This window comes from Camelina sativa, chromosome 12, assembly GCF_030686135.1.
Source record: "Camelina sativa cultivar CO46 ecotype springtype chromosome 12, ASM3068613v1".
NCBI lineage: Eukaryota > Viridiplantae > Streptophyta > Magnoliopsida > Brassicales > Brassicaceae > Camelina > Camelina sativa.
Window position 1 is genome coordinate 37,098,091 of NC_141891.1, and position 26,789 is coordinate 37,124,879.

At 35.9% G+C, this 26,789-nt stretch overlaps 1 non-coding gene and 5 pseudogenes across 2 annotated transcripts; 4 read left to right on the forward strand and 2 right to left on the reverse strand.

Moving 5' to 3' along the window:
- Positions 1–478: 478 nt before the first annotated feature.
- On the forward strand, positions 479–1,727 carry LOC109127008 (uncharacterized; annotated as a pseudogene).
- On the forward strand, positions 1,614–6,129 carry LOC109127005 (putative F-box protein At3g17265 pseudogene; annotated as a pseudogene).
- Positions 6,130–8,006: 1,877 nt separating this feature from the next.
- LOC104754665 (dihydrofolate synthetase-like) lies at positions 8,007–11,396 on the forward strand (annotated as a pseudogene). Its single transcript, XR_015573740.1, has 10 exons — positions 8,007–8,093; positions 9,289–9,348; positions 9,440–9,537; positions 9,631–9,775; positions 9,859–9,921; positions 10,037–10,203; positions 10,291–10,486; positions 10,581–10,680; positions 10,778–10,912; positions 10,985–11,396. The product of XR_015573740.1 is annotated as a dihydrofolate synthetase-like (transcript).
- A 172-nt stretch (positions 11,397–11,568) lies between these two features.
- Positions 11,569–12,367, reverse strand: LOC147933220 (uncharacterized; annotated as a pseudogene).
- A 3,353-nt stretch (positions 12,368–15,720) lies between these two features.
- On the forward strand, positions 15,721–15,825 carry LOC147933221 (small nucleolar RNA Z279/snoR105/snoR108). Its single transcript, XR_015576958.1, has one exon. It is a non-coding gene; the product is annotated as a small nucleolar RNA Z279/snoR105/snoR108 (small nucleolar RNA).
- A 2,289-nt stretch (positions 15,826–18,114) lies between these two features.
- Positions 18,115–19,288, reverse strand: LOC147933222 (uncharacterized; annotated as a pseudogene).
- Positions 19,289–26,789: the final 7,501 nt, after the last annotated feature.

Consider the following 26,789-nt stretch of genomic DNA (forward strand, 5'->3'; position numbering starts at 1 on the left):
AAAACCTAAACATCGTTTCCTCTCCTTCCTCCTCCTTCACCTTGCAATTATCGCTGTCCTGTACTCCTTTGCTCTGATACTCTTTAATTTTTCTCAGAGTGGACTGCTTCTGAATTTTGAATCAATTCAGGTTTGTCAATAGAAAATTAAGATATTGCTATTTTTGAATTAATATATTGATGTGTTTTTACTTCTATCGCTTTCTTGTGCTAAAAGTCATACTAACCATTGATTTGTTCAGTTATATTTATATTATTCTTGTGCTAATAGTTTGGTTGCTTCCTTGTAGGAAGATGACTTCTAACTGAATAAGAAAAGAGCCGGGAGGGGCATCAAAAGTAAGGAAAAAGAAGAAACAAGATGCATTAACAAAATCAATGGCTAATTCGATGTTGAGGTATGTTAAAAAATCTGAAACTTCTCAAACTGATGAGTCTTTAGAAAAAGAGATCAATAAGAGTGATGAAGAAGCTGATATTTTAGAAAATATCAGCAGTCAATTGCAGGATTTTCTCACTGCAGACCTCTCATTTTAGTGGATACAGTAAACTTGAGCGGTAAATACCCTGGGAAATTGTTGGTGCAGCGGGATTTGATGCAGAAAACAGGCTTTTCCCACTTGCGTTTGCAATTATTACCGAAGTAAGTTTGTCAGCTGATACTTGGCGTTGGTTCTTTGCATGCATCAGAAAGAAAGTAACACAAAGGGAAGACATTTGTCTAATAACGAGTCCGGATCCTGACATAGTTGCAGTTGTTAAGGAGCGTGAGTGTCAGTGGGCACAACACCGGTTCTGTCTTAGGCATATGTGCTTAAAATTTTATGAAGTCTTTCATAACAATCTCATGACAGAGTTTGTTTACAAGGCGGGATCTACGAAGTACGTATCAAGTTTCGTGAAGTACTTGAAGAAAATCGAAAAGATGAACTTGGAGGCTCGAAAATGGTTAGACAAAATACCTCTACATCAATGGGCTCTGGCTTACGATGATGGTGGGCTGAGATTTGGGATCATGACAACAAACACAATATCTAGGACATATGGATTCATAAACAAAGCTCTTGATCTTCCTATCACAACCTCCATCTTGCTAATTTTTGATTACCGGGCAGAGCTTTTCAAATCTCAACGTGGTCTTCTTGGGGAACCACTGAATGGAAGAGGCCTATACTCTAAATATGTCATGGATTTTATTGAAGAGTGTAAGGAAGCTTCTAGAACGCACGATGTATTGCCTCTAGACCGGACGGGGGAGAAGTTTCAGGTCACGGAAGTGATGCAAGTTAGTCAAATTAGTGATCGGGTATGCAATTGTGGGGTATGGCAACTTTACAAGTATCCATGTTCACACGTGTTAGCGGTTTGCAGGAGGCTGAACATTGATCATTTGCAGTATGTTGATGACTGTTACAGTACCGAAAGTTCTCGTGCAGTTTTAGCAGTTGATTTCACGCCGCTTCCGGGTGTCTCTGATTGGCCTGAAGGTTCCAAGATTGTTTCCTCCCGGAAGTCGTCCGATATCAGCTGAGCCAAGAAAAGTTCTTGGAGGCCAAAAACGATCTAACACTGGCAAAAACAAAGGTCCTAAACGTTGAACTAAACTGAACTAAAATGGTGAAGATGGAGGTTTGTTACCGATGTAGTTTAGTTTGGTTCAATATGTACAAAGAAGCGGCTAAAGGAGTTTGGTGGATGCTTAAACCTATAAGTAGTAAAGAGTTTTTATTTGTAAGATATGCTAACCGGTTTAGTGTTGGTTTTTTGGGAGGTTGTATGAAAGCCGATTTGGTTCCTGTAATGTCTGGACTAGGTTAACTTTTGTGATGACTGATGATGATGTATTTGTATGCAGTAATCAGTGTATGCACTTTCGTTTTTTTTAACGATATCTTTGTTTATGCCTACACCGAGATAAGAAGCCAATCGGGTCTGCCGATGCGGTTCAATGTTGGCTCACATATCTCGGTTCAACATTGAACCATTTATACCAATTGTATACAAGTACTACAAAGTTACCCACGCAATGCGTGGGTTATAAAATCAAATATTTTGTATGTAAAATAAAATTTCATTAAATTGTTTATGATATTATTTATATATGCGTTGAAAAGAATTTAAATATATACATTTATCAGTTTATAATTATGAAATGTGTTAAAAAGGACAATTTTCACATATTGCATAAAAATAAGTTTTGGTTTTAAATTTAGCAAATCAATTCTAAATTCTAAAAATACTAAAATAGCATCATACTTTTAATCTTATATTCTAAATACTAAACCATATCTCTTCAAAATTATATCCTAAATGTATAGTATAAAAATATAGATAACCATTGGAAATGGTGTAAGCTTTTTTCGGCATAATGACAGATGGAGTAAGGGTTAACGGAAAATAGACATGATGTATGATTGGCAACTCAAACAATACCAATGCAATATAAAAGTAGTTTTGCTTTTTTACAGGTTAAACTACTATAATTTATACCACTTTTAATGATTGACATATGTCTATGATGAAAGTATTGAGGTTCAATATGTATATATATATATATATATATATTAAATATTTTACAATAGGTCTCTGTAATGTTTTTCTGTGTAATGTGAAAGGATGTTGTAAAGTTTGGGAACTGATTCCAAAGAGGCATAAAGAAATATGTGATCTTTTGACCATTTATATATGCATTACATGGTAAAATTAAGCTCAATCTTTTTATCAATATGCAAAGTAAAATATTTTTTTTAATGGGGATAAAACACTTTTAAAAATGAAAAACAAAGCAAATTTACAAAACATAAACTTAGAAATATATTGTAGTTGAAGATCAGAGGACTTAAGAGGAGAAACATAAGGAATTTACAACTATAATATTATGACTGAATGTTCAAAGCCAAAGAGATTATGTTTTAGGAGTCAAGCATTAGGCTCATGTTCATCACTTAAGACTTCCAAGTATAGTTTGAAAGTTAAAAAATCACATTACAAAACAATGCATAAACTTTAAATCATGACTATCATAAAACATAATCCTTTGAAATAGGCTAATAATTATTGACAAGACTATGTATCAAAAAAAAAAAACTTTGAAATGGCTTTGTAAACGATTTCTTCAAATAGTCCTAGAGAAATTAATCTGTTAATCATCATACTGCAAGATATCATGTTTTTTTAAAAAAACTTCATAAAAAATAATATTAAAAAATACCATGGGAAAAGAAAGACATATAGCTAAACATTGTATAAAATTTGTAGATGCATTATTCTAAGTAATCACATTCATGGAAATAAATACAGTTATAAAGCATATTAATTGTAATTAATTTGGTCATATGCATTATTTCAACATGAACAGTTTGAACCAAAGAAAACGTCCACCCATAATGTCATAAAGGTAATTGATTGAGAGAAGTAAATGTAAATCTAAAGAAACTGAACAAAGAAAATGTCCCAAATTACAAAAATGTGTGTAGACAATTTAGTTTTAGATTAGCAATAATGTGTCTTTTTATTTAATTAAAATTAGAGAAAATGACACATGTTAAAAAAAAGAGGGGTGCCAAATGACAATGTCTCACAACTCTATTTTTTCTAACTTTGCCTAACAATGTAACATTGGGCACTCTATATTTGTGACACATGTCATCCTCATTAATTTTAATTTTATATTTTTTTTTTACTTCATTTTATTCCTACATTATATGGTCTATATAATAAGAGAAGGTTTTTTCTAACTTTGCCTAACAATGTAACATTGGGCACTCTATATTTGTGACACATGTCATCCTCATTAATTTTAATTTTATATTTTTTTTTTACTTCATTTTATTCCTACATTATATGGTCTATAGTTTGTTAAAAAAAAAAATTGTTGTATAGTTTGCTTTTTGAATTTCAACATTGTTACAAAAATATCTTCCTACCATTTTTTAGTTTTAGCATCTAATATATTTCATAATGAAAGCATACATCATAGAACCTAAAAAGAAAATATTGATCAACCCAACTAAAAAATATAAACAAATTGAAACCAAATAAAAATAGAAAATGGTTTTATACTTTTAAAGTAAAAACTGAAACCAAATTAACTTATGATAGACTAATTTAAAAATATATAAGATTTTCAAATATATATATATACAAATCATATTATATTCAATAATCATATATGCAATAATGTGTCTTTTTATTTAATTAAAATTAGAGAAAATGACACATGTTAAAAAAAAGAGGGGTGCCAAATGACAATGTCTCACAACTCTATTTTATTATATTTTAATATATAGTAAATATTGACATGTGAAACCGATAAAAATAGTTAAGTAATAAAGTTTCGGTTGCGATCAAAAAATAAGTGAAAATTTTATAAATCGTAAAAACAAATTAGAATAAATATATTTTTGTAAAATATATTATCTTTTCTTTAACAAAAGTAAACTATAGGGACTTATGCAATGAAATAATACTAAATTAAAAAAAAAACCCAAAAATAATTAAAGATTTGGTAGAGGAAGATAAGTCTGAGTATTTCTATATAATAAATAATGTGATTTTTAACCAATTAGGTCATCAAAAAGAAATAAAGGAGGTGATAGAATTGATGATGATGTGAGAAATGAGGGACAACCAACCATAAGTAAAACATTAATACCTTCTCAGATTATGTAGTTGATGCTTCGAAATGATGCCAAGTTCATAGAAGCAGAGAAGCCTCGAGAAGAAAAAAAATATATTTAACCTTTTTAATTAGTCATGTTGGCTAGGGAACGGGCCTATTTTTGTGTTTTTTTTTTTTGTTTCTTTTCTCGATAGTTTTGAATTAAATTGAGAATGAGGATATGTGTCAACTATATAAAAAGCCAGGTGTCATGTTATTATAAGAAATTGAGAAAAACCTTCTTATTTGTTATTTTTTTTTGTTTCTTTTCTCCATAGTTTTGAATTAGAATTGAAATGAGTTTATGTCTTGTTGGCTAGGAAATTGAGATAGATCTATTTAAGTTTCTTTAACCCATAGTTTTGAATTAAATTGAGAATGAGGACATGTGTCAGCTATATAAGAAGCCAGGTGTCATGTTATTAGAAGAAGTTGAGAAAAACCTTCTCATATTATATAAGATATTATATAAGATGTCTTAGGATACGTAAACAACAGCGACAAATCTTGGGATAGCTACAAAATATTGGCTTTTAACCATTTTCAAAGCTGCGTACAGTATTCTCCTCCTAAATTTGAAATCTATGAGTTCAACTCTGAATATTCATGGAGGATTCTTGATGACGTCTCTCCTAAATTTTTCATTCACTCTAATGGCGTGACTCTCAAGGGAAATGCCTACTGGTAGGCTCCAGATAAAGAAGACCCCCTCGTTGTTTTCATTCTAAAGTTTGATTTCGCTACTGAGAGATTTGGACGTATGCGTCTCCCTCTATCTTTTAAGAGAACTAGTTATGTTGGTGTGGTTCACTCAGTTGTTAGTGAAGAGAAACTTGCCTTGTTACAACAACATGGGGTTGGTATAGATTCATTAAAGATGGATATATGGGTGACCAAAACTAAGATGATCGATGAGGCCAAAGACTTGTCGTGGAGCAACTTCTTAGTAGTGGATTTGGGTAAAGTTATGTTACCAAGACCAGATGTGATGAGCCATATTATAAGTTTCTTGGTTGACGAGAAGAATAAAATGGTTGTGTGTTGTGATACAGAGTTACCAAGATTGACTGATCCCATGACCATGAGGACCATGGCAAAATTTTACTTTGCTATAGAGGGTATACAAGTTCATAATTTGATTGTACAAGAACCACAGGGTACTGCTTGGCCATTTCTCGTCAGTTATGTTCCTAGTTTGGTTCAAATTCATTGAGGAGGTATTTACAGGCAAAAGGGTATTTTTTTATTTTTTATGAATGCGTATATCCTCGGACTTTTTATTTTCTTCAGAATTTGGTATGTGTGCATATGAAGCCGAAAACAAAATTGTAGAAAGCTAAGAAGGGTTTTTAATCAGATAGCAACTTGTAAAAGCTCCTCTATATGTTCCAAATCGCTTTATTGAAGTCTTGCAGAGTTTTGATTAACATAGTAGTAGCTGAATTCTCCTTTACTTTTGCGTTTTGAGAATTTGACGATGTTGGTGATCAAGTATAGAGGAAAAATGCTGCAGAGTTTCACAAGATAAACGTTCAAAATGGTGACTCCACCTTCTTTTTGGTTTGATTAAAGCTGGTAGCGTTTGGGGTGGCTACACAAACTAATTGGCAACAATTGACTCGGGAATATCTTCATCTGCAAGTGTAGAAACCTTGATTGTTGACTTGTTGTTGTTGTTGTTGTTGTCAACTACGGAGAAGATAGATTTTAGATAACTTTTTACAAATCCATAACCAATAACACCAAATTTTTAAAGAGTTTTAAAAAAGTTTGATTGAATAACAACATACTAGATTAAGAGAGCACGGGTTAAAATTTATTTTATTTATATTGTAATTTTAATTTTTTTTGGATAAAACATTATGCAATAAAATCATATGCTAAATATGAAGACTTGAAAAAAGACATATATTTTGTATGTTTTATATTTTTAATGATTCTAGATAAGTACCTGTACTATAACACTGATTAAATTTTGTTTCATAATCTATCTTGTAACCTACTATTTAACTTGTAACCAATCAATCTATCAATTTTGTAATCTATCTTTAATTAATGTTATGGTCTATCGATAAAATATATGGAAAATAAATTTGTAATCTATACTAATAAAAAGTATAAGCTATAAGCTTCTAAGGCTGTCCACCTAGAATTTAAAACCTCCAATTGTAATAAGACATGTCACTCATTAACATTTTTTAAAATTTCCAGAATTTTTTATATTAAAAATTATTTTAAAACAACCTATCAGGATTTGATATGTCATTCATTAACATTTTTTAAAAATTTCCAGAATTTTTTAGAAAAAAGAAAATTTTAAATTTATGGAAATAAAAGAACTATGCACAATATCCCACATCGGCTAGAAAAGTTTTAGACAATAGTTTAGAACCAGTATAAATAAGATTAATAAATGAGGGGTCCACATAAGAAGAAGAAGACAAAGTTGATTCAAGTCGTATGGGATTGCGAAGGAATAGAGGAAACGACTTGGGAACCGGAAGAAGTTATGAAAGTAAATTTCACGAAATGGTTCGATAAGGAAGAAGTCCCTCGTAAGGAGAGCAAAGATTCGAGGACGAATCAATCCTAAGTAGGGAAGAAATGTAATGACCCGATCCCTCGGTACCAGCAGTGTCGAGATTGTCGAGAGTTAGTACCGGGAACCAGTATCGGGCGTTACCGAGAGACAGTATCGGGAGTTACCGAGAGACAGTATCGGGAGTTACCGAGAGACAGTATCGGGAGTTACAGAGAGACAATATCGGGAGTTACCGAGAGGGGAGTTACCGAGAGACAGTATTGGGAGTTACCGAGAGACAGTATTGGGAGTTACCGAGAACCAGTATCGAGGAATGCCGATAGATGCCGATACTTGGTATCGAGGAATGTCGATAGATGCCGATACTTGGTATCGAGGAATGCGGATAGATGCTGATACTTGGTATCGAGGAATGCCGATAGATGCCGATACTTGGTATCGAGGAATGCCGATAGATGCCGATACTTGGTATCGCGGAATGCCGATAGATGCCGATACTTGGTATCGAGGACTGCCGAAGAAATGCGGAAGTCAGTGCCGGTAGAATCCGATGATAGACCTTTATAGGTTAAGGGGATTGGTATGGAAATGGAGAGTTCTAGACTACTGAAGTAGCGAACAGACGTTTGAATTGAAGAAATAGAATCCCAAGTTTACAGTGATAGATCATTCAGGCTTGTAAATTGATGGATGAAAAAGAAGAGAGGTTTCAGTACTTAGTCCGAGAGATAGTCCGAGTAGGAATAGGAATGAAAGTCCTAGTGATAGTGATAGTGAAGTGAGAGTGATAGTGAAGTAGGCAGAAATGATTGCATCGGCGAACGATGGATCGGGCCGACGGTTGAGGATGGATCGATTAGACTATGGGCCGATGGATGGCCCGAGGGACTCGGTAATCTTGTGAAGATTTAAGCCGACTCACGGGAAAGGAAACCCGAGAGAAATGGAAACTCGCGGAAAAGGCAAAGGTGATCGGATAAGGATAGATGCGAGAAATAAGGGAAGTTAGGGGACGATTAGGCTTATCGTTTTAAGGCAACTTAAGGCGGTTTAGACGTTTAGTCGACCCTATATAAGGGACGAAACCCTTAGAAGATTCCCTAGTTTCACATACACATCCGAGAGCTACCGCAAGAGAGAGAGAAGAGTTCCATATAAGCTTAAACCGAAAGAGATCCTAAGTCTAAGTCGAGAAAGGAACGATAAGTATCCTTTCTCCTTGATCCGTCGATAGTTATGGGATATACATCGGATATTAACGATGTTGATCTGTCCGTGTAGAAGCGGGGATCAGATTTGGGCATAGGAACCGAGAGTTAAAAACCTTAGGTCGATACCGAAGGTGAGTGCGTGACTGTGGCCGAGTTCCATGGTTGATTCTCTTGACCCGCGGTTTATTTAATCTTGTTAATTGCTTGGCTTGACTGATGGTTAATGTGTTCTATTGCAATATGAATGGCGGTTGGTCTAAACGATTTAGACAACTATCCGATGTGAATTGATTGACTTGCGTGACTTGATTGGAATATACCCTGTGTTAGTTTGAGATTGTTGAACTGAGCCTAGTGTGACGGGATGACCGCTCCACTAAGCAAACATTGTTTGCTTACTCCCCCTTTTAATGGACGCAGGAAAAGAAAGGACCGATGATCAGGATTATAGTGGCTGACCAGCTCGTGTGACAGAGGCAAGGGAAGAAGAGGATGGTGGCTTTGGGTAGTTTAAATTATAGTGTTATTTTCTTAAGGATTTCACTTTTTCTATGCATGGGATTGAGATTGTTTGTTAAGAATAATTCGAACCTTTATATTAATTAATGCCTATTTTTAAGTTATAATACCTGCTATATATAATTGTTGCTAAGTCTTGTCGAACGAACGAGTAGAATTACATAGGCTCTAGGAAAATTTTTATAGGCCGGTACGTCCGTGTACGGGTTTTTAGGGTCGGAGTATTACATTCTATGGGGCGGTTAGCGGTGGGCTAGTGGGGCCCAGGGACGGGACGGGTTGTTACAATACTGTCTCTCGGTAACTCTCCCTGTGGATTGATAACACTTGTAATTGTTGGAAGTTGTTTATTTAAAGGTCTCATCTTTAGATTTGAGTAGTAACTATAGATTCTCCTATGGATTGGTGAAGACACTTGTAATTGTTGGAAGTTGTTGATTTAAAGGTTTCATCTTTTAGTTGGTTTGATGTTTCAAGGTAAGATTAACAATGAGGGTAGTGATTATAGGTAGTTCATGTGGCTGGAACTAAGGGAAAAGGGTCAACTTCTGCTTTTCTCTCTAATATCTTACGGGCTGGAGGATACTCAGTTGGTTGTTATTCTAGGTAAAGTATTGAGTTTGGATTAAGACTCTATCATATCTTGAGTTTGAATCTTTTGTGGTTTTACTTACATGAGCTTTTGTTCTTGATTGCTAGCCCACATATTATGAGTATCAAAGAACGTATTTCCTGCAATGGAGATCCTGTCTCTGCTTCCACTCTTAATGATCTTTTCTATTCAATCAAACTGGTTCTTGATCAGTCTAGTCAAGAGGAAAATGGTTCTTTGAGTCATTTTGAGGTTACCAATTCGAAGCTTCTTCTAGATTTTTCCTACTTCACATGGTATTGCCAAAGTGTAATTAATATGTATCTCTTTTGCAGATTCTCACTGGGATAGCCTTTTCATTGTTTGAGAAAGAAAATGTTGACATTGCAGTTATAGAGGTTAGCGGTTTTGCTCATTTTTATTCATTACATTAGACAATCTACTGAGACTTGCTTTTGCTATCTATTTTGTAGACTACTTATGGCACTATTTCATTTGTTTGTGTAACATCAGGCTGGGCTAGGAGGAGCTCGAGATGCTACAAATTTCATCGAAAGTTCAAATCTTGCTGCCTCAGTCATAACAACGATAGGTGAAGAGCACATGGCTGCCCTCGGAGGTTCGTTGGAAAGTATAGCAGAGGCCAAATCTGGAATAATTAAACACGGTCGTCCAGTTAGGTGGTTTTGATGTATTTGCTTTTCGTATAACCATTGGATTATAAGCACATTGACAGATAATTTTATGTGTTCTTATATATCATGTAGGTGGTTTTTTGGTGGGCTGTTTCTTCCTCATATCGAAGGCATTCTTCGTTCTAAACCAGCATCAATGTCGTCATCAATTATCTTGGCATCTGATATTGGATATAGTTCTTCAATCAAAGGTATCATCAACAAAAATGGGATCGGTCTTTGTGAGTCCTGTGACATCGTAATACAACACGAGAAAGATGATAAACCAGTAAGTTTCAGAAACCTTTTATTTCTTTATTAAAAGCAAGAAGTTCCCTATTGTGATTCTTAATATATCAAGAAATTATACTTAATAAATGCAGATTGTTGAGCTTAGTGATGTAAATCTACGGATGCTTGGACATCACCAGCTACAAAATGCTGTTACTGCTACATGTGCGTCTCTTTGTCTTCCCGATCAAGGTATGAAGCACTTTAAACCTCCCTATATTGTTCATATTAAGCAACGAAAGAATTAAAAAGTTGACAAATTTTGTTACTTTCTGGATGGAATAATCAGGATGGTGGAGAGTGACAGATGAGGCAATTAGGATTGGTTTAAAGAGTACTCGTTTACTTGGGAGAAGTCAGTTTTTGACACCAAAAGAAGCAGAGGCTTTACAGTTACCTGGAGCAACTATGCTTCTTGATGGAGGTTGGTAATAGCTTTAGTGTCTCTGTTTCGAATAGCTTTAGTTTGATGGAGGTTTTTTGTCTTGTTTTTCAGCTTACACCAAAGAATCTGCGCGAGCTCTAAAGGAGATGATAAAGAGGGACTTTGTAGAAAAGAGATTGGTGTTTGTGGTTGCAATGGCTAGCGAGACAAAGATCATGTGTCGTTTGCAAAAGAACTTCTCTCAGGTCTAAAGCCAGAAGCAGTGGTTCTTACAGAAGCTGACATTGGTGGAGGTAAGGTTAGATCAACAACGTGTGCGGTTTTGAAGGAATCATGGATAAAAGCTGCTGATGAATTGGCATTAAAGTCTTTGGAAGCTTCAGAAAACAAAACTGTGTTTGGTTCCTTAAAGCTTGCCTATAAGATTCTCAGCGATGACACAAGCAGTAGTGACTCAGGAATTATTATAGTCACGGGTTCACTTCACGTTGTATCTTCAGTCTTAGCTTCTCTTCAACATTAATTGGACGGGAGAATGTGAAAGAATTTATTAGACATTTGAATTCCAGTGTTATTGGACTAAACATTTTATCAAGTCTTTTAAATTCAACCGTTATTGGATTAAGTACTTTTAAGTAGTCTTTTAAATTACTTTAGAATATAGTGTTATTCAAGTCGTTAACTTTTCATTGCTATTAAATTCTGGTGTTATTGGATGTTATGTATTTTATAATAGCAACTTGATTTAACTAGAATGTTAAAGAATTATTAGTGCAAATTGTGAAGAAAAAAGTCTGACATTTTAACGTGGGATTTGGATAGTACTCTGCACGTAAAATAAAAAATGGTCAGGAAACAGACTTCTTCAAGAGTAAAGAGTGAAGGGTAGACTTCCTTGGTAGCATTAACCAGCCGCTTTGAATTTCTTCACACTAATACCATTATTGCCATTGACATTCCCATCACCCATCTGTCTCTTTGCAACCTTTGCTCTCCTGTATCAGCCATCTTTGCGACCTTTGCTCTTGTATCAGCCACCACAGCAGTGCCGTTCTCGCTCTTATTTGAGACACCTTTCATCTCTCTCAGCTTTGCTTTCTCCTCTCTCAGCTTTGCTTTCTTCTCTCTCAGCTTTGCTTTCTCCTTCTCCATCTTCTCCCTCAACGAGCTCACTTCCTCTTCTGTACCGTTGATCACAATCTTATCAGACTCTTTGACATCCGCTTGACACACCAAACACGAAGAAGACTTCACTTCCTTCAACACCTTGGAACTCATCACATGTCCTCAAAGCGAAAAACTTGTACTTTCCATTGAATTCAAGACCTGAGACCGGACACTGAAACTGGATCCATCAGAACCAGCAACAGGCGTAAGTAAGCTTGATATTCACCATATCTTTCAAACCCTCAATGTGTGAGAATTGCTTAGGCACCCTCTTAGACAAGACAACAGAGCATGAACCAAAGCTTCTTTATTGAACAGAAAACACATGCACGCTCTGGTTTGAAGGCTTTATCTCTATCTTTTGTAGTGTTCCTCAAATAATCTGCTGCGTTATTTCGATTGATTCTCTTCGTTTATACCATCTCGATTCCAACTATGTGTTTTTGTTTTGCTTTTGGTCGATGTCATTGTCTCCTCTCTACCGATGTATTGGAGAAACTTCGGTGATTTTGATCCCTTCACAAAATATTAGAAATAGAATCATGTATTGGTATGTGATTCTATTTAACGTCTTTTACTTTGATCTCCTTGCTCTGGGAACTAATTGGATATTGCGTACAGCGCATACTATTGGACCATGTTAGAAGACCTTTCCTTTATCGCTTATAGTTACCATTATATAGCAGGTATGTAATATTCTCGTAGGGCAACATATCCCTCTATGTATATATATCGTTTGGTGATGAATGAGGAAGATATACAATTCTCTGCAGAACCTTTGACATGGTATCATAGCAGAAACATTAAAAAAGAAAAAAACAGAGGAAGAAGGAAAAGAAGAAGAAAGACGAAGACAACTGAGAGATGATGACGACAACACCAAGTGCTAGTACGACGGAAGAAGCATCTCTCTCACCACTTTACCTTCATCCTTCGGATGGTCCCTGAAACTTCACCGTCCAACTTACCACTTTACCTCCATCCTCCATCCTCCATCCTCCATCCTCCATCCTTTGACACATACGTCTTTTAAACATCGAGATATTGAAAATGAGACTATTATTATTGTTAAATGAGGGATGTTATTAGTGTTTGTTTTAATTCAGATTGTGATTTGGTAAAAGTGTTATTGACTAAATATTCTTTATGGATATTCTACATTTTCAAATTTTAAATTACCATACACTCTTATCAATCATATATCATAAAATCCCTAAAAAGTAGTATTTGTTACTAATTACTAATTTGTTTTAATATGGGAGACATGGTCATAATTACTAATTTGTTTTAATAGGTTACTTTTTTAGATGGATCGAAATGACCATGAAGAGGAAGAAGACACAAGAGTGCATGAAGACGATGATTTTGATGTGGACATATCTATAATGGTGGTAATGATGACGGTAGGAGCTCAGATTCATAACACACGACAGCAACTCACGGGTGGTGATTATATAGAACGTCCCATTCGTCGACCAGTCACACAGCTCGGAGAAGAATATATACAAAAGGTATTAAAAGATGATCCCGAAGATTTTCGGGTGCTGTATCGTATGATTCCAGATATGTTTTTGAAGCTGTCTAGGATCATCAGAGACAAAACTGGTTTACAAAACACAAAAAAAATATCTGTCGAAGAGATGCTTGCTGTCTTCATGCTCACAGTTGGACAAAATGCAAGATATGGCTACGTGAAAAACACATTTCAAAGGTCCAAGTTTGCAGTGAGCACAAGCTTTAATAAAATTTTAAAAGCTCTGCTATTATAGCTCCAAGTCAGATGGTAAAACCAGATGGTTTAGTGCCACTGAAGATCAGAGAAAGTACACGATTTTATCCATATTTTAAGGTGCATTATTTCATCTTTTGTTTAAATTATGATTCTTTTAGTTTTTTCTTCATAGAATTTGAGTCTTTTTTTTGCATGTATTATAGAATTGCGTTGGAGCGATAGATGGTACACATATACCAGCAACAGTAGTTGGGCGTGAGGTGGCAAGCTATCGCAATCGAAAAGGAACAATATCTCAGAAAGTTTTGGCTGTATGTAACTTTGATCTGGAGTTTATTTACATTCTGAGTGGATGGGAGGGTTCGGCCCACGATTCAAGAGTGTTAAGTGATGTGTTAACTAGAGGAACTAACAAGTTCCAAGTGCCCAATGGTAAAACATTTATAAATTTCTCTATTAATCATATGTCTTATATATAGTAACATATATCATCCAAATTTCAGGAAAATTTTATCTAGTTGATTCTGGATTTGCGAATCGTCTCAGCTTTTTAGCTCCATTCCGTGGTGTTAAGTATCATCTACAGGAATTTGCTGGTCAAGGTCGTGATCCTGAAACTCCATATGAGTTATTTAATCTTCGCCATGCTTCTCTAAGAAACGTGATCGAAAGGATATTTGGAATCTTTAAATCTCGTTTTGCTATTTTTAAAACTGCATCTCCTTTTTCTTACAAGAAACAAGCTGGATTAGTCTTAGCATGTGCAGGGCTGCATAACTTTCTTCGTAGAGAATGTCGATCGGACGAAGGTGTGTTCCCTAATGAAAATAATGCAGTTAACAATGGAAATAATTCTGTCAATATAGATGAAAGTGAAAGAGAAGAACCTCTCGAGACGCAAGAGCAAGACAGAGAAAATGCAAATAATTGGAGACAGTCTATGGCCGAAGACATGTGGAAAGATGCTACGATTTAAAAGTTTATTGATAGGTAGATTTTGATTATCAAGTTTTGCATTTAATAAAATTGCTACATCTAATAAACTATTGTAGTGTTTGTTTCTGTTGAATTTTTAACTCCTAGCCTTCGTGGATAGAGGATGAAGGAGTGAATTTATCTATTTTTAATTTGTTTCTGTTGTTTGAAACTAGTTTATTATTTTCTACTTTAGATGGAAACTAGAAGAATTTATCCATTTTCAATTCTATTAAAATTCTATTCAAATCTAATAAAATGATACAAATTATAGTAGTTAGAATCACAAAGAAAGATTTGAAAATCTTTTACAATACAAGAAAATCTATGAATTATGTCATTAATTCTTTTCTAATAAATTCTTTAACATTCTCGCCTCCAATACCATCCCCTAAATTACCTTCTCTCTTCTTTGATGTTATTTAAACCAAAATAAAAACCAAATAAACCTTTTTGGATCGTAATGAATCATGAACTTCGACTGGAGTGTTACTACTTTATTAGTCTTTGGAACCCTCCGAGCGAGACAGAGACTATTCAAACAAGCACATAAGTGAAGGTGGGGTGTTATTGGAGAGGTAATTTATAAATCCATATGGAATTGTAAATTCTAGAAATCAAAATACATGGATTTTGAAATAACATGTTTTATCCTTGGATTTGAATCCTTCTATTTTACACTTTCAAATCCATTCAAATCCATTTAAAACATAATGTGGATTTTGAAATCCAAAAACAAATCATTGAATGAATAACATGGGATTTTAACAAGTATTTGTAAATCATGGAACCAATAACCCATCATTTTGATAAGTATTTTAAAATCAATGATTGAATAACACATGATTTTTGTCTGGATTTCTAAATCCATTAAAATCATAGAACCAATAACCGGATTTGTCCCACATTGGTTGTGTGGAAGAATGAGAAGGTCTTGGGTGAGGTGAAAAAGTATGATCCTTCAGGCAAGTTAAAGAATGAGGAATGGGTTTAATCTCGCTATAAATGCGTGATGAGCGTACCGCTCAAAGCCTGTTACGACTAATTGGGCGCTCCAATTTTATACCAATCTGATCCCTCTCTCTCTTTCGATCTTTATTTTTTCTAAACCATTTTTATTTTACTTTTTATATAAGTAAAAACTAATTATTTTGGTAATGTAAGAGTAAACTATATTTTTGTAAAAGTCTTATAAATAAATTTTTTAGCCAACGTGGTATTGGCCAAGTTTTCATAAAATTTTAGGAATTTTTAAATAAAGCATTCTGAAATATCTAGAATTATTATTATATTTAGATGGGAGTAATTTTGTATTTGGGTGTAATGTCTTTCATAGAAACCAAACTCATAACTGTGAAGTCTCTAAGATGCCCATCGAAACCAAACACAGTTTGATTAAGTTGTGAGTAAACTAAGAGATGAAAGTGGACCGAAGAGACTTTCCTCTGAAAAAATATGTTTCTGGTTCAAAGCTAAATCATTCATTGTTCTTGAAATCGATTCTACCTCAAATTGGTGCTCAAGAGGGAGGTGACACTGTGATACATTGTAAACTCTTTTGAAAGTGAGGATTAATACATGAGCAGAACGTTGATAGGAGTGGTTGTGTTTTTGGAAATGTTTCAAAATGCTAAAGAGCTTCTTCCTGTAATCTCTGAGCACAAAAATTAGTTCTTAATTTTTTTTTTATAAGAAGTGTAAAATGGTTCTGCCTAGGATCGAGCTGGAGACCTTTTGCTTGTAAGGCAAACGTGATAACCACTACACCAAAGCACCTGATGATATATTGTACGGCTCCTCCTTAGATATCGTTATGCTTCCACAAGCCATTTGATAATACACATGTTATAGTTATAAACATGAGGAGGAGCCAAACCTAATCAGAGCAGCAACAACTTGTCTCCTTTCCCTTACTCCTCATCCGCAAATAACGCCTTGCAATATGATTGTCTAACAAACTTTGTTGAGTTTTATTTTGAAACACATGTCATATTGTGTGGATTCTGAAGCCCACTGTTGGGATACAAACCATCCTTTGTAGTTATAGATCAATACAACATCAACAACGACTTTTTTTTTTTCTCTAGATATAGATCAAAATTCCAAACAAAACAAAGCAAACTGATAACTATAGAAAATTAAAAATACTCCAACAAATATAGATTGAAGGAAACAAGGTCGAAAAGAAGATGAAATCGATAGAAAAACATAGAGTTATTATTATTTTTTTTTTAGAATACGAAATAACACAATCGTAACTCACAGGAATTAGGATCAAGGCTCTGATACCATGACAGATTTGGAGGAAACCTTAGTAGTGAAATAGTTTCTCTCCATTTATTAATTAGCCTCTAGGCTTATATTTATACAAGAGATATAACTTGTCTAACAAGTTCTTTACATATTCAATAATGGTAAATCTACTTATTTAGCGATAGAAAAATATTACACAAATAACTTTTCATTTAATTCGTTCTCGTAATCTCCAAAATCTCCTAATAAAACCCTTTTTTAAACTCCCATCTTACGTTTTTCTTCTAGGTTTATTCTACATCAATGGCGATGCTACTCACTTGGTTGCATCCATATACGGATATACCTCTTCAGCTTCAAACCGACACTGCAGGTTTGTATATGATTTTATCTTCAGCTTTCATGCAGCTTTTCTTGGGTATTATCATATGCATCATGTCTCTGCATATGTACTTTTCTCCTCCACAAACGCTCGTGGACTTGCCAGTGACAAACGAAGCACATCCGAAGACCTTAAAGCGAGTTGTCGAAAATGGTTAGTTCAACATATAGAAAAAGCAATTTCCTAGTAAATGAACACAATGATCTTCTTCTAGCTTTATTTATATTGTTAGAGAATCAGACACTTGGTAAATGAGTTCTATTAAAGCAATGCTCTGTTAGTTACTTCACGTTCCGATTCCAATTCTATTCTTTGTAAATGTACATCAATAAGTAGTAAATTCGATTGTTGAAGCTTCTTTGTTGTTTTCTTTTTATTTTACAGATGATGAGTATAAAAGTTGTTGTGTTCCCTCTTTGACCGGTTTGACTGATATGGTTGGGTTATCTAGCTTTGGTTCGGTTTTGGTCTATTGAAGGGATTGTGGATTTTGTATTGGCCATCCTATATATATATTTTTTTTTTGACGATCAAGCCCCATATATTAAGTTATCGGAGATGACTCTCTTCGAGAGAGAGCCAATTAGGAACCGACGAGCTTACATGGGAAAAACAGAAACCTCATGCTCTTGCACATTTCGCAAGTTTATCAGCACGAATATTATCCTCTCAGGGAATATATCTAATACTAAAATTAGCAAATCTATCTCTGAAATGAATAAAATCCTTCAATTATGATGAAAAGGTCGACCAATCCTCGATATTAGACGTCATCCTTAAGAGGTCTGAACAATCCGTAGCAAAAAGAGCTTTATCCAAGTCCAACGCTAATAAGCACTCCATAGCCCAAATAAGGGTATCTAACTCTGCATGTAATGGGGATAAGCTTCTGCGCGATCCTTTTAGCCCCATGTGAAGAATTCTATCACCAATAGACGTAATCCAGCCATGCCCACTCCTATCCACCTCTGTATGCCAAGATCCATCTATAAAGCATACAAGAGATTCTTGAGGAATTGGGACCAAAGGTATGCATGCTTCTACTACCGCTGGTGCTAAGTCTCTATTATTTGCTCTTCTTCAAACTTTTTCTTCTCGGATAGCTTTCTCCAGTGTATCTTGCGGAGATTCAGAGATATTTTGAAACACTTTTTTATTTCTTGCCTTCTAAATGTACCACATCATACACAGGAACATTCTCAAGTTTTGATCAGTTGCACCAGAGTCTCTACCACACCCATATAGAAAACCGAGGTTTCTATATAAGGAATATAAAGGGAACACCATAGGATGGGAAGGGATTGTTGATAAAGCCCATACTTGACGTGCTGGGGGCATTCAAATAGCATATGGTTTATAGTTTCCTCCTCTGCTCCACATCTAGGACAATCTTTGTCTCTACCAATATGGCGATAATGCAGGCGTTGACATGTTGCCAAGCACCCAGTTACACATTGCCACATGAAATGCTTAAGCTTCCGTGATGTTTTTAACTTCCATGCTTGCGCCTTAAGTGTCGTAACACTAGGTCCCTGAGAAGGGAGGTCGCAAGCAGGGCGAGAGATAGCTCTCGCGGTTTCGTATCCAGATTTAACGGTATAATTTCCAGCCTTTGTCAGAGTCCAAGAATAGCCGTCCCTTGAGGCATTCAAGCTTGGTTTAATCCCCAAAATAAGGGTAATTTCTTTCGGGAGGAAGAGTTCCTGAAGACGTTCAATTTTCCACTTTTTGTGTTAAAATCTATCAAGGTGTTAACACAAATCAAGGGATTTCTCTCATTAGTTAAACTTTGGGGTGGCCGTGCTGGCGTATCTGGGATCCATGGTTCAGTCCAAATGCACGTATTAAAACCTGAGCTTATGGTCTTACGAATTCCGTACGAAAGAACATGTTTTGCTGCCAACATGCTCCGCCAGCCATATGAAGGTCGATTTGATACTTGTATCTCTAATGGGCTACAATATCGAAAGTATCTCCCTTTTAGAACTCGGCTAAGAAGGGAATCTGGATATCTCAGCAATCTCCATAGTTGCTTTGCCAAAAGGGCAAGATTAAATTCTTCTAGTGTTCTAAAGCCTAGCCCACCTTCCGAAAGTTGAGTACATATTTTCTCACATGATATCAAATGTAGTCCTTTACTATCTGCTTTATTGCTCCACCAGAAATTGGCTATCGCGCTAGTTAATTTTGAGCATATAGCTTTTGGTAAGAGAAAACACGACATTACATATGTCGGAACTGCTTGCGCTACTGATTTGATCAGGACTTCCTTGCCTCCCTTAGATAGAGATTTCGAAGTCCATAAATTTACCTTCTTATGGAGTTTATCCCTCACGAATGCAAACACTTGTGCCTTTGACCCATGAATCTTCTCAGGGAGACCCAAGTGTGTACCCATGCCTCTTTCTTGTGATATCCCAACAATAGATTTGATCTCTTGTCGTATATGGGACGGGACCTCGGTTCCAAACATGATGGAAGATTTAGATTCAGACGCCTCGCCATAAAAGCAGATTATATCGATGATGTTTATTGGCCATCCTATCTGGTTAAGTGAAATAATGTAATCGATGATGTTTATTTGATACAACTCCAAGAAGAAAATGTATTTTTTTTTCTATCTCTAGTTCTTACATATCCAGTTCTTAACAGTAAAATTTCTAAGACACAGTAAATAAAAATAAGTGCATTATATATTTACTTCCTCTATATATATATATGTATATGAACATTTAATAAAGGTTATTATGTATATTATAGAAAGTAAATATACAATTATTTTTAGATAGAGAAAATCATATTTGTTTTTACTACAATATAATGCAGTTATTTATATTTTTGTATTTTAAAGTTATTATAACAATTATTACAATAATCATAAGATAAAGTACCAGTCATCAAAACTTATGCCAAACATTCATCATTATGAATATTATAATAGTCAAATTTTAAAATAAATTGTAGTAAATATATATTAACAATACTTTTGATAAGGAACAAAATTAATGTAATGTTTCAGGGTTAAAATAATTTGTGTGTATTTATATATGATTTGGCTGCGGTATTTTCCATCATAAAACAACAATTAACTTTAGTAGCGATTGTAACAAACCGATACTAAAAAAATTTCCCTTATTTGGGCTTAATACCTCCTTTCTCAGTTATTGTCTTTGACTACACACTTGAGAAGATAGTTTTGTGGAAAATAACACGTTTACTTTTACGAATGACGTGGTTATTGAGCTAAAAAGAGGGTTTTGCTCAAATCGGGTAAAGAAATTAGAGTTTCTTTCAAGTTCTTCATCTAATTCATTGAGGGTTGTTTGATTTACGGAGGTTGTGAAGATGTCATTGGCTATGGATAAAGCTCTGATGGCGATGTCATTAGAAGAGGATGAGGAAGTACCGTTTGATATGCCAGATCTACCAGAGTATTCATCATCAGTGCGGATGCTCTGAGTTTAGTGGGTAGAGTTTTGAATCCGGCAAGTCAACCAATGAATCGGCTGCTGAGGAACATGCTTAGGAAATGGCAGAAATAGGGTCGGGTAAGAGGGGTAGCGCTTACGAGTGAAAAGTTTCAGTTCATTTTTGATTCATAGTACAATTTTGGAAGACGTTTTGAGTAAAGGAGCTCATAATTACAATGAATGGCTGAGTAAAGAGCCTCTGGCAAACTATCTGCTTACTATTCCGATTTGGGTCCAGATATGGAATCTGCCCATAAACTTTTACACCAAAAAAGCGATTACAGCATTGGGAGAGTTGATTGGGCAGGTGATGGAGGTGGCTTTTGACCCAGACTGAAACAGTTTGTTTTCCCAATGGTGGTGAAATGATGGATGATATGAATGAATGGGAAGAGAACAGAGGGTTTCAATTCCTCTTATGCAGTTTCAGTATAAGAGGTATCAATCCAAATCTGAGTGGTTGCAAGCAATTAGAACATGCACATTCATCTGAGTTGAGTCAAATGTAAAGATGATTTGGTACTAAGATCCTAATAACAAGTATGAAATGCAAGATATGGAAACTAACAGGACAAAATACGAAATGCAACTTGAACATAATGATTAAGATGAGACTAAACAGAAACAAACTAGAGATGATAGATTACTAATGAATTAATGCAAGACAAGTGATGAACAAAGACTAAATGAAATGCAATAGAATTGAAACTACAATGAAACAGGAAATGAAACTGGACAAATGCAAACAGAAATAAGAAAATCTGGGGTTGAGCTCGAGCAAGCACTCGATCGAGTGTAGATCGAGTACTAGGTCGAGTTGGCTAAATCGGAAAAACAGAGTAGAACAAATAAAACAGAGCAATACAAAGGCAGATCAAACAGCAAGCAAATGACAGAATTTAAACTAGAAAAACAATAGAAAGCAAGGTCTTAGGGATGGATTCATGGGCTAGACTCTGGATTGTTGTTATCTAACTTGATCAACAAACCTCAAGCAACATGAGCTAATCTCTAGACAATGATCTCAAAGTACATGTTAATCCACTCTCATGGCAAAAACAATCAGGCTTATACAGATCTAGGCTAGTTCTCACATAGCAAAGAACATGTAAAAGCAAGCATTAAGCAATAGATCATTCATGTCAAAAATCAAACAAATCATCTAATCTCTTAGCATGTCTAATGATAATCTCTAGATCTAGCCTTATCTAGCAACCTAGACATTGGTGTGATGCTAAGAAGCTTAAGATCAAACCCTACCCTCTCGGTTATAGGATCAGCATAGAGGATATCTAGCCTAGAAGAGATCTAAAACAATCAAGCTTGACCAGATCAAACAACCACAATCATCATCTAGCCTAAACCATCCCTAAGATCTAAGCAAACTACTCACAATCACACATGATAAACAACAAAGTAATAAACCCAGAAAATGATGAAACTTGCATGATTAGATAGATGAAACAGAGATCTACAATATTGAAAAGGAATCAAACACGAATTCTTAATATTTTGAAAGTTATGAGACCAACAAAATCCAAGAATTCTTTTGATCTCCTTCAAAAGTTGAAGAGAGAATCTAAAATATTAAAAAGCAAAAAGTAGAAATCCCCAAAAGGGTAAATACTAGGTATAAGGACTATCTAAAAAGCTGGACTTTTTGGTGGCTGAGTGTACAAGGCTTTATATAGAAAAAGAGTGGAAGCCCTAAAAATGCTAAATGACAAAATAGCTAGGCGGCTCGGTCAACTCGACCAGGTGCTCGGTTCGAGTGACCGATCGAGTTGGCTCTCCTTCTGCTCCTTCCACTCGGTCGAGTCCTCCTCAGCACACGGTCGAGTGTGTGGTCGAGTAGTCGATCGAGTGGAACTCCGGGCGTTGATTCTTCAGCTCTAACTCCTTTGTTCTCTTCTCTTCTTAGCTCCAATCTTCTTCAGCATTGCTTCCATGCTCCTTAGGCTCCAAAATCACCTGTTTATGCAAGAATTATGCAGATGCAATGCAACTCTATCCTAAATGCACAAACAGTCCTAAAGCTATGCAAAAAGGGCTAACCTAGATGGTAAATGATGCAAAAGAAGTGAAAATACTAAGGGAAAACAGGATAAAATATATGAACATCAACACCCCAAACTTAGTCTTTGCTTGCCCTCAAGCAAATAAACAAGACATAAGAAGGTAAGTGAGGTTTGAAAGTGGGATCTCAGCTCCTAAAGCTTGCTAATAGACCAGCTAGAATCAATGTCCAAGTTACTAGTACTATGATGCAAGGTGAATGAGCTGTACTTAAAATTTTTAGACAAGCATATCACAACCTTTACTGATTTGAGCCTTGATTATCCACATGCATTCAAATCAACTATTTCCCTTAACATTAATTAATCAAGAATATGAATCAATCTTATGCAATGCTTTTAACTCATTTGGCTTGGTAATAAAGGTTTAGAGACAATGATGGTCTCTCTTTAGAGTGAGGCTTATCAATATTAGGGTTCTCTCATAAAAAATGGATTGAGCTTTAGAAGAATGCTAAAGGTAAGAACACTTAGACACATACAAGAACAAAACCTTGTCTACCCAAAGGTACCCAAAGTATTTATCCTATCAATCTAAACCCAAACTGTCCTAGTTCTATCCTTTATCTTCTCACTTCTCTTTTACCCTTTTCTCTTTTGACTTTTAAGCCTTAGGAGATGTTTCTTATTTGATCTTTCTAGTGGAATGGGGGTTTCTTTCTTATTTGCTATGATTCCCTTTTCTTCTTATTCTTAAGACATAAAAGCTTTTTGCTATGCTCTTCTTTTCTTTCTTTCTTTTCTTTGACTAGAACCATCTTTACAATTTCACACTTCCCATTCTTTCACTAGACTTTGGTTTTTACTTTGAACACATTCCCCTCCTAAAGACTCTAACCTTTTCTTTCTCTTTTCCTATTTTCTTTTCTTTTCTTTTCAATACAGTTAAGTCCCAAACCCAACAAGTAAACCACGTAGTCCTATCTAGTTTGAAAATTGCAAACTAGAACTACACAAGGCTTTACTCTTGTCAGTTCAAACCTAACACTTTCTACCAAGCTCAATCCCAAAAAAGGCCTTACAAACTCAAGAACAAACATGGTTTGAAAGAAGGGTTGGTTAAGGGTAGGGAAAACTGATTTAAAAGTGAAATCAGCTACTTGGATCAACAAGAGTGGTAAAAAGGAGAAAGATGAATATGTATATGGTATCCATGAGTTTTAAGCAATGCACAAGCTGATAATTAACAAACAATATTAGGTTCTTATAAATAGAAAATGGCATCAAATCCAAACGTGCTTCAATTTAGACCATAATGCAGATTAGGAATTCAAGGCTTGGTTCAATCTTATGCTTCCAACCACTCAACTAGCATCAAAGTACTATTAACTTGGACATTGATCCTAGTTTGGTGAATATAAGCAAGCTAACAAGGTAAAACTCATCATAGATCCCTAATGCAAATATTAAACAGTCCTACATGAAACATGCTAGACAAGATTCTAATATGCAATGCAAACTACATGAACACTCTTTTTTTATAAAGATTTTTGCAAAAATTTTCAAATTTTTAGGTTTTTTCTATGCCTTAGATGCAATGCAAATACTAACATGATAATGCTAAAAATTTGAAATAAGAAAACAAAACACAACATCAAATACTATCTCAAACCCTCCCCCAAGCTTAAATTACACAGTCCCTTGTGTAATAAAAATTTGAAAGAGAATTCAAGATTAAGAACAAAACACAATATGCAATGGTATTTACAAGGAGAAGGTGATAGTGGTACCTTAGGGATTGTGGAAGAAGCTGTCCACATCCTCATTCATGCTTTCATATGTGTAGTGGGGGTTTTTTGGTGCACTTGGAGGTGGGGACTGGGTCAACTCGACTATGACCATCGACTGGTACTCGGTCGAGTGCCCGATCGAGTGGGGTGGTCGAGTTGATGCGCGAGTGTCAAACTGCTGACCTTGCTGCTGGTAGAACTGGTGCAATAAGGCTGGATCCATGAAGTATTGTGGTGAGAAGGGAAGGTAACCTGGATATCCTGGATAGTCTGCTGGAGCTGGGAAGCCATAGGGAGCTTTGAATAAGGACTCGGCCGAGTACATCGGAGGTACTCGGTCGAGTGCATGGTCGAGTGAACCGATCGAGTGCCTTGAAGATTGGTGTTCTCGGCGACTTGAACCTCTCCTCCTCTGAATTGGCTCGTTCATTGAAGCTCTAGCTGGTTCCACAGGGTTTTCAGCTCTTGAAAGTGCTCTAGTTGAGCTACTCCTCCTTAAGGGGCTAGAATGACTTGGTGATGAGTTTGCACTCTTCAGTTCAGCAACTCCTTCTTTAAGCCCTTGATGGATTTAGTCATTCTTCCCACCTTCTTCTTTAGCTTGTCAAGTTTACTCCCATGCCACTTGCTCCATTTTTGTAGAAGTGTCAGACTCTTTCTAGTCTCCCTCACTCCTCTAGTATCTCTAGGGGTTGGCTCATAATCTTCAAAGTAGAACTGCTCTTCCCCATCAGCCATCTCTACATCTCCTGCTTCATCAATCCTAACTTGAGCTGTCCCATCAAACAAGAACTCTTCAGCTGGCCAAAAGTCAATGTTTGCTCCTCCTTGTATGGTGGTGAGCTCTTGATTAGGTAGGACAAGCTGTTTTTTTCCCAACTGATGGAAGCTCAAAATTGAAAAGGTGATTTCCTTGATGCATCTCCTTGGCTAGTATTAGGGTAGAGGTGAGATAGTTGGAATCTATCAACCTTGGCATGACCTTCTTTCCTCTAAATGGCACCTTGGCAGCTAGTAGGATGGGAGTGATGATACGTCCAATGGTTAGGGCTCCCATTGATCCTTTCTTGTGCAACTTGCTCACCCAGCTCCTATAATACATCATTTGGTCAATGAGGACCATGACAAGATCAGTCCCCACACTGCTTCCAAGGATGATGGTTCCATCCCTTGCTTGAAGGATAATGCCATTGAGTGCCATATCAATCATCTTGAGCTCACCCTCATTCACATTTCCAGTCTCCTTCCTAGCAAAGAAGGTGTTTGCTAAGGCCTTGTGGAAGTACCTTAGGACTAGGCTCCTTATCCTTGAGCTTTTGGACTTGGAGGATGAGTAAATGTTGCTATCTCCAATTGTCTCCCAAATGGCAAAGAGTTCTTCTCTTGGTATTTCCATTCTCCCCTCACTACCTTCCTCAAAACCAAAGGCATTGGCTATCTTCCTTAAAGAAAGCTCATACTTCTTTCTAAGCTCCTATAATACATCATTTGGTCAATGAGGACCATGACAAGATCAGTCCCCACACTGCTTCCAAGGATGATGGTTCCATCCCTTGCTTGAAGGATAATGCCATTGAGTGCCATATCAATCATCTTGAGCTCACCCTCATTCACATTTCCAGTCTCCTTCCTAGCAAAGAAGGTGTTTGCTAAGGCCTTGTGGAAGTACCTTAGGACTGGGCTCCTTATCCTTGAGCTTTTGGACTTGGAGGATGAGTAAATGTTGCTATCTCCAATTGTCTCCCAAATGGCAAAGAGTTCTTCTCTTGGTATTTCCGTTCTCCCCTCACTACCTTCTTCAAAACCAAAGGCATTGGCTATCTTCCTTAAAGAAAGCTCATACTTCTTTCCCTTGATAGTGAAGTCAATATGACCAAGCCCAAACTCTCTCTCCTTCCTCAAGTAGCAATGTATCTTGACAGTGACTAGGAACTCACAGCTTTCTTCTTTGTAGCCTTCCATACACAACCCCATGAACTTACTTAGGTTGCACTTCTCAAAAAGAGACTCCACATCTCCATCAATACCCAACCTTTCCATGGTTCCTTGTGTGGGTATCTAGTCCCCAGGAACTGCATCCTCATGAATGCCTCATAAAGCTGCTTTGGTGTCAAGCCACAAGACTCTTCTTC